We start from the raw sequence: 12,142 nt of genomic DNA, 5'->3' as shown, positions 1-12,142 counted from the left end.
TGAAGTGAATTTGAAAAGATGAAGAAAGTGACTGAGGAGCAAAGACCAAATCTTAACCATAATTGATTCACAGTTGCATGAGATGGAAGACGACAGTAAAAGACAAATTAATTTGACTTTGAGAGGAAGAATGAGAGTTGACGAGAACTGTTAGTTCAAAGTGTTGAATTAACAGTTCAGCCAATTAGAGTAATCGTCTCATTGGAAGCAGAGACAATTCCAGAAGACCATGAAAGTGAAAGCTAATACCTACATCATAAAACAAAGAGCTGACAAAAACACCATTACAGCTACATTTTCACATATGATACTACTCCACGCTGATTTCCTGCTCCCAGGTCAAAAGCGTATTAGATGACCTGATTCTTTCATATAATCTTCACGACTTACATACTTTTTCCTAATGTTCTCTCATGCCCTTCTATCATTTGGAGTAAATAAGGTAACAAGAACGAAACGTATTCAGTAAAAATGTGATAGGAAAAAGAAAAACTTTCACCATCATTCACTCCATCACTGTCTTGCCAGAGGTGCGCTTATACTGCAGTTATAAAACTGCAACATTAATACCCCTCCTTCAGAGTGCAGGCACCGTACTTCCCATCTCCAGGACTCAAGTCCAGGCAGCTAGTTTCCCTAAATCCTTTCATAAATGTTACCTTGCTCATAGTGTAACAGCACGTCAAGTCTCAAAAACCATTTGTCTCTATTCGCTCCTATCTAACACGCTCAAGCATGTTTGCTCGAAGTCCAAGCCCCCTCGCACACAAAAATTCCTTTACCCCCTCCCTCCAACCTTTCCTAGGCCGACCCCTACCCCGCCTTCCTTCCACTACAGACTGATACACTCTTGAAGTCATTCTGTTTCGCTCCATTCTCTCCACATGTCCGAACCACCTCAACAACCCTTCCTCAGCCCTCTGGGCAACAGTTTTGGTAATCCCTCACCTCCTCCTAACTTCCAAACTACGAATTCTCTGCATTATATTCACACCACACATTGCCCTCAGACATGACATCTCCACTGCCTCCAGCCTTCTCCTTGCTGCAACATTCATCACCCATGCTTCACACCCATATAAGAGCGTTGGTAAAACTATACTCTCATACATTCCCCTCTTTGCCTCCAAGGACAAAGTTCTTTGTCTCCACAGACTCCTAAGTGCACCACTTTCCCTTTTCCCCTCATCAATTCTATGATTCACCTCATCTTTCATAGACCCATCCGCTGACACGTCCACAACCAAATATCTGAATACATTCACCTCCTCCATACTCTCTCCCTCCAATCTGATATCCAATCTTTCATCACCTAATCTTTTTGTTATCCTCATAACCTTACTCTTTCCTGTATTCACTTTTAATTTTCTTCTTTTGCATACCCTACCAAATTCATCCACCAACCTCTGCAACTTCTCTTTAGAATCTCCCAAGAGCAAAGTGTCATCAGCAACGAGCAACTCTGAAAACTCCCACTTTATGTGTGATTCTTTATCTTTTAACTCCACACCTCTTGCCAAGACCCTCGCATTTACTTCTCTTACAACCCCATTTATAAATACATTAAACAACCACGGTGACATCACACATCCTTGTCTAAGGCCTACTTTTACTTGGAAATAATCTCCCTCTTTCCTTCATACTCTAGCTTGAGCCTCACTATCCTCGTAAAAACTCTTCACTGCTTTCAGTAACCTACCTCCTACACCATACACCTACACCATATATATATATATATATATATATATATATATATATATATATATATATATATATATATATATATATATATATATATATATATATATACATATATACATATATATATATATATATATATATATATATATATATATATATATATATATATATATATATATATATATATATATATATATATATATATATATACATATATATACATATATATATATATATATATATATATATATATATATATATATATATATATATATATATATATATTATTATTATTATTATCTTATTATCACAAAAGGCCGATTCCCACAAAGGCAGGGTGGCCCGAAAAAGAAAATCTTTCACCATCATTCACTCCATCACTGTCTTGCCAGAAGGGTGCTTTACACTACAGTTTTTAAACTGCAACATTAACACCCCTCCTTCAGAGTGCAGGCACTGTACTTCCCATCTCCAGGACTCAAGTCCGGCCTGCCGGTTTCCCTGAATCCCTTCATAAATGTTACTTTGCTCACACTCCAACAGCACGTCAAGTATTAAAAACCATTTGTCTCCATTCACTCCTATCAAACACGCTCACGCATGCCTGCTGGAAGTCCAAGCCCCTCGCACACAAAACCTCCTTTACCCCCTCCCTCCAACCCATCCTAGGCCGACCCCTACCCCGCCTTCCTTCCACTACAGACTGATACACTCTTGAAGTCATTCTGTTTCGCTCCATTCTCTCTACATGTCCGAACCACCTCAACAACCCTTCCTCAGCCCTCTGGACAACAGTTTTGGTAATCCCGCACCTCCTCCTAACTTCCAAACTACGAATTCTCTGCATTATATTCACACCACACATTGCCCTCAGACATGACATCTCCACTGCCTCCAGCCTTCTCCTCGCTGCAACATTCATCACCCACGCTTCACACCCATATAAGAGCGTTGGTAAAACTATACTCTCATACATTCCCCTCTTTGCCTCCAAGGACAAAGTTCTTTGTCTCCACAGACTCCTAAGTGCACCACTCACTCTTTTTCCCTCATCAATTCTATGATTCACCTCATCTTTCATAGACCCATCCGCTGACACGTCCACTCCCAAATATCTGAATACGTTCACCTCCTCCATACTCTCTCCCTCCAATCTGATATTCAATCTTTCATCACCTAATCTTTTTGTTATCCTCATAACCTTACTCTTTCCTGTATTCACCTTTAATTTTCTTCTTTTGCACACCCTACCAAATTCATCCACCAATCTCTGCAGCTTCTCTTCAGAATCACCCAAGAGCACAGTGTCATCAGCAAAGAGCAGCTGTGACAACTCCCACTTTGTGTGTGATTCTTTATCTTTTAACTCCACGCCTCTTGCCAAGACCCTCGCATTTACTTCTCTTACAACCCCATCTATAAATATATTAAACAACCACGGTGACATCACACATCCTTGTCTAAGGCCTACTTTTACTGGGAAAAAATTTCCCTCTTTCCTACATACTCTAACTTGAGCCTCACTGTCCTCGTAAAAACTCTTCACTGCTTTCAGTAACCTACCTCCTTCACCATACACTTTCAACATCTGCCACATTGCCCCCCTATCCACCCTGTCATACGCCTTTTCCAAATCCATAAATGCCACAAAGACCTCTTTAGCCTTATCTAAATACTGTTCACTTATATGTTTCACTGTAAACACCTGGTCCACACACCCCCTACCTTTCCTAAAGCCTCCTTGTTCATCTGCTATCCTATTCTCCGTCTTACTCTTAATTCTTTCAATTATAACTCTACCATACACTTTACCAGGTACACTCAACAGACTTATCCCCCTATAATTTTTGCACTCTCTTTTATCCCCTTTGCCTTTATACAAAGGAACTATGCATGCTCTCTGCCAATCCCTAGGTACCTTACCCTCTTCCATACATTTATTAAATAATTGCACCAACCACTCCAAAACTATATCCCCACCTGCTTTTAACATTTCTATCTTTATCCCATCAATCCCGGCTGCCTTACCCCCTTTCATTTTACCTACTGCCTCACGAACTTCCCCCACACTCACAACTGGCTCTTCCTCACTCCTACAAGATGTTATTCCTCCTTGCCCTATACACGAAATCACAGCTTCCCTATCTTCATATATATATATATATATATATATATATATATATATATATATATATATATATCTATATACATATATATATATATATATATATATATATATATATATATATATGTCGTGCCGAATACGTAAAACTGGTCAATTAGTAAGAACTCATTTAAAATAAAGTCTTTTCTAAAATTTTCTCTTATACGTTTAAAGATATATTTTTTCAATAATATTGATGTAAAAATTTATAATTTTGCACCAAAAGAAACTTAGAAAACTTACCTAACCTTATTATAACCAGAACAATTTATTTTAGCGTAACCCAACTAAATATATTTTATGTAAGTTTATAATAATTTAATAATAAAGAAACACAACGAAATATATTTTTCTTCTTTAGATTCATAATGATTTTGGCGAAATTATTATATACACAAATTTTCACTTGTCCTATATAACAAGATGAGCGTTGCTATTTAAGCCAAGATGGCAAGTTCTGCCTATTCGGCACGACATATATATATACATATATATATATAAATATATATATATATACATATATATTTGTATATATATATATATATATATATATATATATATATATATATATATATATATAATATATATACATATCGTGCAGAGTATGTAAAGCTGGTCAATTAGCAAAAACTCATTTAAAATTAAGTCCTTCCTGAAATTTTCTCTTATATGTTTAAAAATATATTTTTTCTCCTTAATGTTAATGTAAAATATTTAAATTTTGCACCAAAAGAATCTTAGAAAACTTACGTAACCTTATTATACAAAGAGCAATTTATTTTAGCCTAACCCAACTAAATATATTTTAAATGCGTTTTCAATAATTTAATACTAAACAAACATAATCAAATATATTTTTTTCGTTAGGTTCAGAATGATTTTGGCGAAATTATTGCATACAAAAATTTTCGTTTGTCCTATATTGCAAGATGAGCGTTGCTATTTAAGCCAAGATCGCAAGTTCTGCCTATTCGACACGACATATATATATATATACATATATATATATATATACATATATATATATATATATATATATATATATATATATATATATATATATATATATATATATATATATATATATATATATATATATATATATATATATATATATATATATATATATATATATGTATATATATATATATATATATGTCGTGCCGAATAGGCAGAACTTGCGATCTTTGCTTAAATAGCATCGTTCATCTTGCCATATAGGACAAGTGAAAATTTGTGTATGCAATAATTTCGCCAAAATCATTCTGAACCTAGCGAAAAAAATATATTTAGCTGTGCTTGTTTAGTATTAAATTATTGTAAACAAATATAAAATATAATTAGTTGGGTTAGGCTAAAATAAATTGTTCTTGTTATAATAAGGTTAGGTAAGTTTTCTAAGATTCTTTTGTAGCAAAATTTAAAATTTTTACATTAACATTAATGAAAAAAATATATCTTTAAACGTATAAGAGAAAATTTTAGAAAGGACTTAATTTTAAATGAGTTCTTGCTAATTGACCAGTTTTACATATTCGGCACGACATATACATATATATATATATATATATATATATATATATATATATATATGTATATATATATATATATATATATATATATGTATATATATATATATATATATATATATATATATATATATATATATATATATATATATATATATATATATATATATATATATATATATATATATATATATGTCGTGCCGAATATTTAAAACTGGTCAATTAGCAAGAACTCATTTAAAATTAAGTCCTTTCTAAAATTTTCTCTTATACGTTTAAAGATATATTTTTTTTCATTAATGTTAATGTAAAAATTTTTAATTTTGCACCAAAAGAATCTTAGAAAACTTACCTAACCTTATTATAACAAGAGCAATTTATTTTAGCCTAACCCAACTATATATATTTTAGATTTGTTTACAGTAATTTAATACTAAACAAACATAGTGAAATATATTTTTTTCGTTAGGTTCAGAATGATTTTGGCGAAATTATTGCATACACAAATTTTCACTTGTCCTATATGGCAAGATTAGCGTTGCTATTTAAGCCAAGATCGCAAGTTCTGCCTATTCGGCACGACATATATATATATATATATATATATGTATATATGTATATATATATATATATATATATATATATATATATATATATATATATATATATATATATATATATATATATATATATATATATATATATATATATATATATATATATATATATATACATGTGCCGAATATGTAAAACTGGTGAATTAGCAAGAACTCATTTAAAATTAAGTCCTTTCTAAAATTTTCTCTTGTACGTTTAAAGATATATTTTTTTCATTAATGTTGATGTAAAAATTTATAATTTTGCACCAAAAGGAACTTAGAAAACTTACCTAACCTTATTATAACAAGCGCAATTTGTTTTAGCCTAACCCAACTAAATATATTTTAGATTTATTTACAGTAATTTAATACTAAACAAACACAGTGAAATATATTTTTTTCGTTAGGTTCAGAATGATTTTGGCGAAATTATTGCATACACAAATTTTCACTTGTCCTATATGGCAAGATGAGCGTTGCTATTTAAGCCAAGATCGCAAGTTCTGCCTATTCGGCACTACATATATATATATATATATATATATATATATATATATATATATATATATATATATATATATATATATATATATATGTCGTGCCGAATAGGCAGAACTTGCGATCTTGGCTTAAATAGCAACGTTCATCTTGCCATATAAGACAATCAAAAATTTGTGTATGCAATAATTTCACCAAAATCATTCTGAACCTAACGAAAAAAATATATTTTACTGTGTTTGTTTAGTATTAAATTACTGTAAACAAATCTAAAATATATTTAGTTTGATTAGGCTAAAATAAATTGTTCTTGTTATAATAAGGTTAGGTAAGTTTTCTAAGATTCTTTTGGTGCAAAATTAAAAATCTTTGCATTAACATTAATGAAAAAAATATACCTTTAAACGTATAAGAGAAAATTTTAGAAAGGACTTAATTTTAAACGAGTTCTTGCTAATTGACCAGTTTTACATATTCGGCACGACATATATATATATATATATATATCTATATATATATATATATATATATATATATATATATATATATATATATATATATATATATATATATATACATATATATATATATATATATATATATATATATATATATATATATATATATATATATATATATATATATACATGTATATATATATATATATATATATATATATATATATATATATATATATATATATATATATATATATATATATATATACATGTATGTATATATATATATATATATATATATATATATATATATATATATATATATATATATATATATATATATATATATATGTATATATATATATATATATATATATATATATAAGCCAAGGAAACAGTGCACCTAACAGTGAAAGAAGAGGCACATATCAGGTGTGTGGATACGCCACGGGCACTCAACAGGAATGACCTTATACGTGCACACAATGGGTGTGTTGGATCACATACGGTTCCTGCAGAGAGCAACCCACAGCCTCCCCAGGCAGATGAAAGTTCCAACGGTAACCCTTTCAGTTGCGAAGATCTTTTGATGGCATTCAGATCCACTGCTAGCAGTACTCTATCTCACATTCCTAAAGCGGCTTATCCATATGCAGCAGGGAAATTTACAGATCTGGAACTAGCTATGTTGCAAACAGTAAAATTTCTCTAATTTCTTGACGTGCTTGACTAGGTGTGGGTTCCAAATTGGTGCTGCATTCTCCAGTAGGGGCCTGACGTACACGGTGTACAGAGTCTTGAACGATTCTTTACTGAGGTATCGGAATGCTATTCTCAGGTTTGCCAGGCGCTCATATGCTGCAGCAGTTATCTGGTTGATGTGTTCTTCTGGAGACGTGCTCGGTATTATACTCACCCCAAGATCTTTCTCCATGAGTAAGGTTTGCAGTCTTTGGCCACCTAGCTTATACTCTGTCTGCGGTCTTCTTTGCCGTTCCCCGATCTGCATGACTTTGCATTTGGCGGGGTTAAGTTAGAGTAGCCAGTTTCTGGACCACGTGTCCAGCCTGTCCAGGTCTCTTTATAGTCCTGCCTGATCCTCATCTGATTTAAATCTCCTCATTAACTTCACATCATCTGCAAAGAGGAACACTTCTGAATTTATCCCTTCCATCAAGTCATTCACATTTAACAGAAATAGCACTGGTCCTACGACTGACCCCTGTGGGACTGTGCTCGTCTCAGGCGCCCACTATGATACCTCATCACATACCATGACTCGCTGTTGCCTCCCTGTCAGATATTCTCTGATCCATTACAGTGCCCTTCCAGTTATATGTGCATGATCTTCTCACATCTGCACTAATCTCTTCTGAGGAACTGTGTCGAAGGCCTTCTTGCAGTCCTAGAAAATGCAATCAACCCACCCTTCTCTCTCGTGTCCTTTTTCTGTTACTTTGTCATAAAACTCCAGAAGGTTTGTGACACAGGATTTGCCTTCCTTGAATCCGTGCTGGTTGTCGTTGATAAACTTGTTCCGTTCAAGGTGCTCCACCACTCTCCTTCTGATAATCTTCTCCATTACTTTGCATACTATACACGTCATTGATACTGGTTTATAGTTTAGCGCCTCGTTTCTGTCTCCTTTCTTAAAAACTGGGACTACATTTGCCGTCTTCCATACCTTAGGTAGTTGCCCAATTTCAAGGGATGTGTTGAAAATTGATTAGTGGCACACACAGTGTCACTGCTCTCTCTTTAAGGACCCACTGAGAGATGTTGTCTGGTCCCACCACCTTCTTGTATCAGGTATTTCATCCAACACTTGTTGTGTATATTTTCTGTTGGTGTCCCCCTCTGTTCTGTCTTCTGAGAGTCCTTCCTGTCTCCACTGTAAATACTTCTTTAAATCTCATGTTGAGCTCCTCACACACCTCTTGATCGCTTCTTGTGACCTCCCCACCGTCTTTCCCTTGCCTGATTACCTGGTCTTTGCCTGTTGTCTTCCTTCTAATGTGGCTATACATTAGTTTCGGGCCAGACATGACTTTCGATGCTATGACGTTTTCGTACTGTCGCTGGGCCTCGCTCCTTATCTGTGCATACTTGTTCTTGCTGTTCGACTAATCTCCTTAGTTTCCTGGGTCCTTTGCCTTCTGTACTTATTCCATTTTCTAGTGCACTTAGATTTTGCCTCCCTACACATTTGGGCAAACCAAGGGCTCGTTCTGATCTTCCCATTATTTCTGTTGCCCTTGGGAACAAACCTTTCCTCTGGATCCTTACATTTTTTTTATTACGTATTCTATCATTTCGTTTACTGACTTTCCTACCAATTGTCTGTCCCACTGAAGCTCCTGCAGTAAGTTCCTCGTACATGTGTAGTCCCCCCTTTTATAATTTAGCTTTTCCCATTCAACTCCTGTTACCCTCTCTACTTGTAACTTTTTGTATTCAAAACTCAATACCACGTGATCACTAGGTCCAAGGGGCCTCTCATGTGATATCCTCATTACCTGAGTTGCACAGGGTGAACACAAGGTCCAATCTTGCTGGTTCATCCTCTTATCTCCTCTCTGGTAGTGTCCTTCACATGTTGATGCATGAGGTTTTCCAGTACCACATCCATCATCATGGATCTTCATGTTTCGGGACCCCCATGTGGCTCCAGGTTTTCTCAGTCGATCTCCCTGTGATTGAAATCGCCCATAACCAGTAACTTTGCTCTGCTTGAGTGAGCTCTTCTTGCCACCTCAGCTAGTGTGCCCACCATCGTTCTGTTGCTATCTTCATATTCCTGTCTTGGCCTCCTGCAGTTCTGTGGTGGGTTATAAATCACTGCAATGACTACCTTATGGTCCCCAGACTGAAATGTACCTACTATTTAATATTTTAATCCCATTCTCCAATCTCGTTCATTCCTTCCATTACCTCAAATCCCCGTCGGTTTTTAATGAGCAGTGCAACCCCCTCCTCCCCCTCTGCTCCTTCTGTCTTTCCTCAGGATCTGATATTCCAGTGGGAAGATTGCATTTTGTATTGTCTGAATGAGTTTCGTTTCTGTGACTGCTAAGATGTCGGAGACATCTCACTGATTTTTTCATGCCACTCCTCACATTCATTCGTTATTCCATCCTTGTTCATGTACCAAACCTTAGACTTCTATTCTAAAACTATGGTCTGGGGTGAATATTGGGGCTGGGGGAGCGGACGCCCTGGCGGGGGACTATGGGGGGTTGCAGTGTAGGTAGGGTTTGTGATAAGGGGGCTGGGGGCAGAGTGCCCATAGGGGATTGCAGTAGGGGTGGGGGTTCTGCTGAGGGGTGTGGGGACAGAGGGAACAGGCTGTTGGTTTTGGTTTAGATTGTTCATTTGCACTGGGGTTGTCATAGTTGGATTTCTTCTGTAGGTGTTTCTGGAGGAGGGTGTGTTTGCTCCTCCACCTGGGTCTGGGTTCTCCTGCTCATCTCTGTTACTGCCTCTCGTTCCTCTCATTCTTTGCATCCTCTCTTTCAGTATCATCGTTTCTTCTCGTGTTCTGTCTCGATCGAGGTACACTCTTTGTTACTCCGGTTTGTCCTTTAGCCGTGCTTTCTCCTGCAGGATCCTGGTCCGAGCTAATTCTGCAATGAAAATTACTTTGACAGGCTGTTTTCTTCCTCTTGCAAACCACCCAGTTCTCCAAAAATTTGTCAACTGGGTCATGTTGTCCTCACCTATTGCTTTCAGGATACTTCCAATCGCTTTTTTCTCCTCCTGTTTCCTTTCACCATAAGTTACCCCTTTGAGTTCCTGGAGCCCGTTGACAAAAACTGACCTCTCCCTTTCTTCCTTCCACTCTTTCTCCCTTTGCATCCTCTGAGGTGATTTAGTTCCTTCCATTGAAGCATTCCTTCCTTCACTCCCTTCCCGGCTTGATGCCCCTGTGCTCAGTGGTCTATCTTTCCTGTTCAGCTGTTCCTGGTCACTGCAATTGTCTGTTAGGCTTTGCATATAGCTTAGCTCCTTCATTGTCTGTAGTCCCCTCATTTGTTTCTGATGTTCCTGTGTGTGTGTGTGTGTGTGTGTGTGTGTGTGTGTGTGTGTGTGTGTGTGTGTGTGTGTGTGTGTGTGTGTGTGTGTGTGTGTGTGTGTGTGTGTGTGTGTGTGTGTGTGTGTGTGTGTGTGTGTGTGTGTGTGTGTGTGTGTGTGTGTGTGTGTGTGTGTGTGTGTGTGTGCGTACGTGCGCGCACTTCTCATACCGAATAGGTCAAATTCCCTTAAAAATTTAACTTTTAAAGAAATTCTGTTACAGAATGGCAGCTAATTGTTTTCACTGATAATAATTAAAAGGCTTTAACTTTTGTACCTAAAATATCTTAAAAAATTCACTTAGCCTCCAATAAACTAACCCAGTTTTTTTAACTAAACTATGCTATATATAAAATAGGACAATTTAAGTTTATTTAATATTATTTGAAATTAAATATGCATATTTTTTCTTTATTCTCAGATTGACTTCAGCTGATTTATGGAAAAAAATATCACTCTCCTTATTCTACATAGGGCTCTGGTGGTTAACGCTCTCGCTTCACACGGCGAGGGCCTGGGTTCGATTCCCAGCCAGAGTAGAAACATTGGACGTGTTTCTTTCCACCTGTTGTGTATGTTCCCCATCAGTAAACTGGGTACTTGGGTATTAGTCGACTGGTGTGGGTTGCATCCTGGGACACTGACCTAATTTGTCCGAAATGCGGAGCATAACAAGGGACTTTCTACACAGTAGTATGTCATTGTTGTCAGCTAGGACTGTATACCTTGTACATGTACTTGTAATAAATAAAGAAAAGATAGTAGACCTTTGTTAAATAGGGCAAACAATCCAGTTCAGGTTAACGAACACAATTAATGTATATATATTGTTCCAATAAACCGAACTTGCCGAACAAACAAAGCTCCCCTAAAAATTGATCTTTACCAAAACAGTTTACTGCAGACTGATTTTATTTTCACTGACAGTGATATATATACTGTATTATATTTTGGGGTGAAAACTAACTTGGATGCCTTGCATAACCTAACTTAAAATGAAGTATACTTTTTTTTAGCTAGATTCCTTTATGCATAGCATAGATCATTTAAATTTATTAATTATTACTTAAAATCGATCATATATATTTTTATGTTATGTTAAGATTCATTTCCGCTGACTTA

At 35.5% G+C, this 12,142-nt stretch overlaps 1 protein-coding gene across 1 annotated transcript in view; it reads right to left on the bottom strand.

The window, feature by feature from the left end:
• Positions 1 to 12,142, bottom strand: part of LOC128688805 (glutamate receptor-like) — a 78,211-nt gene that overhangs the window by 33,410 nt on the left and 32,659 nt on the right. The gene's annotated exons all lie outside the window — the stretch shown is intronic.

The sequence above is a fragment of the Cherax quadricarinatus genome, chromosome 16, assembly GCF_038502225.1.
Source record: "Cherax quadricarinatus isolate ZL_2023a chromosome 16, ASM3850222v1, whole genome shotgun sequence".
NCBI lineage: Eukaryota > Metazoa > Arthropoda > Malacostraca > Decapoda > Parastacidae > Cherax > Cherax quadricarinatus.
This window is presented reverse-complemented; position numbering and strand designations above follow the sequence as displayed.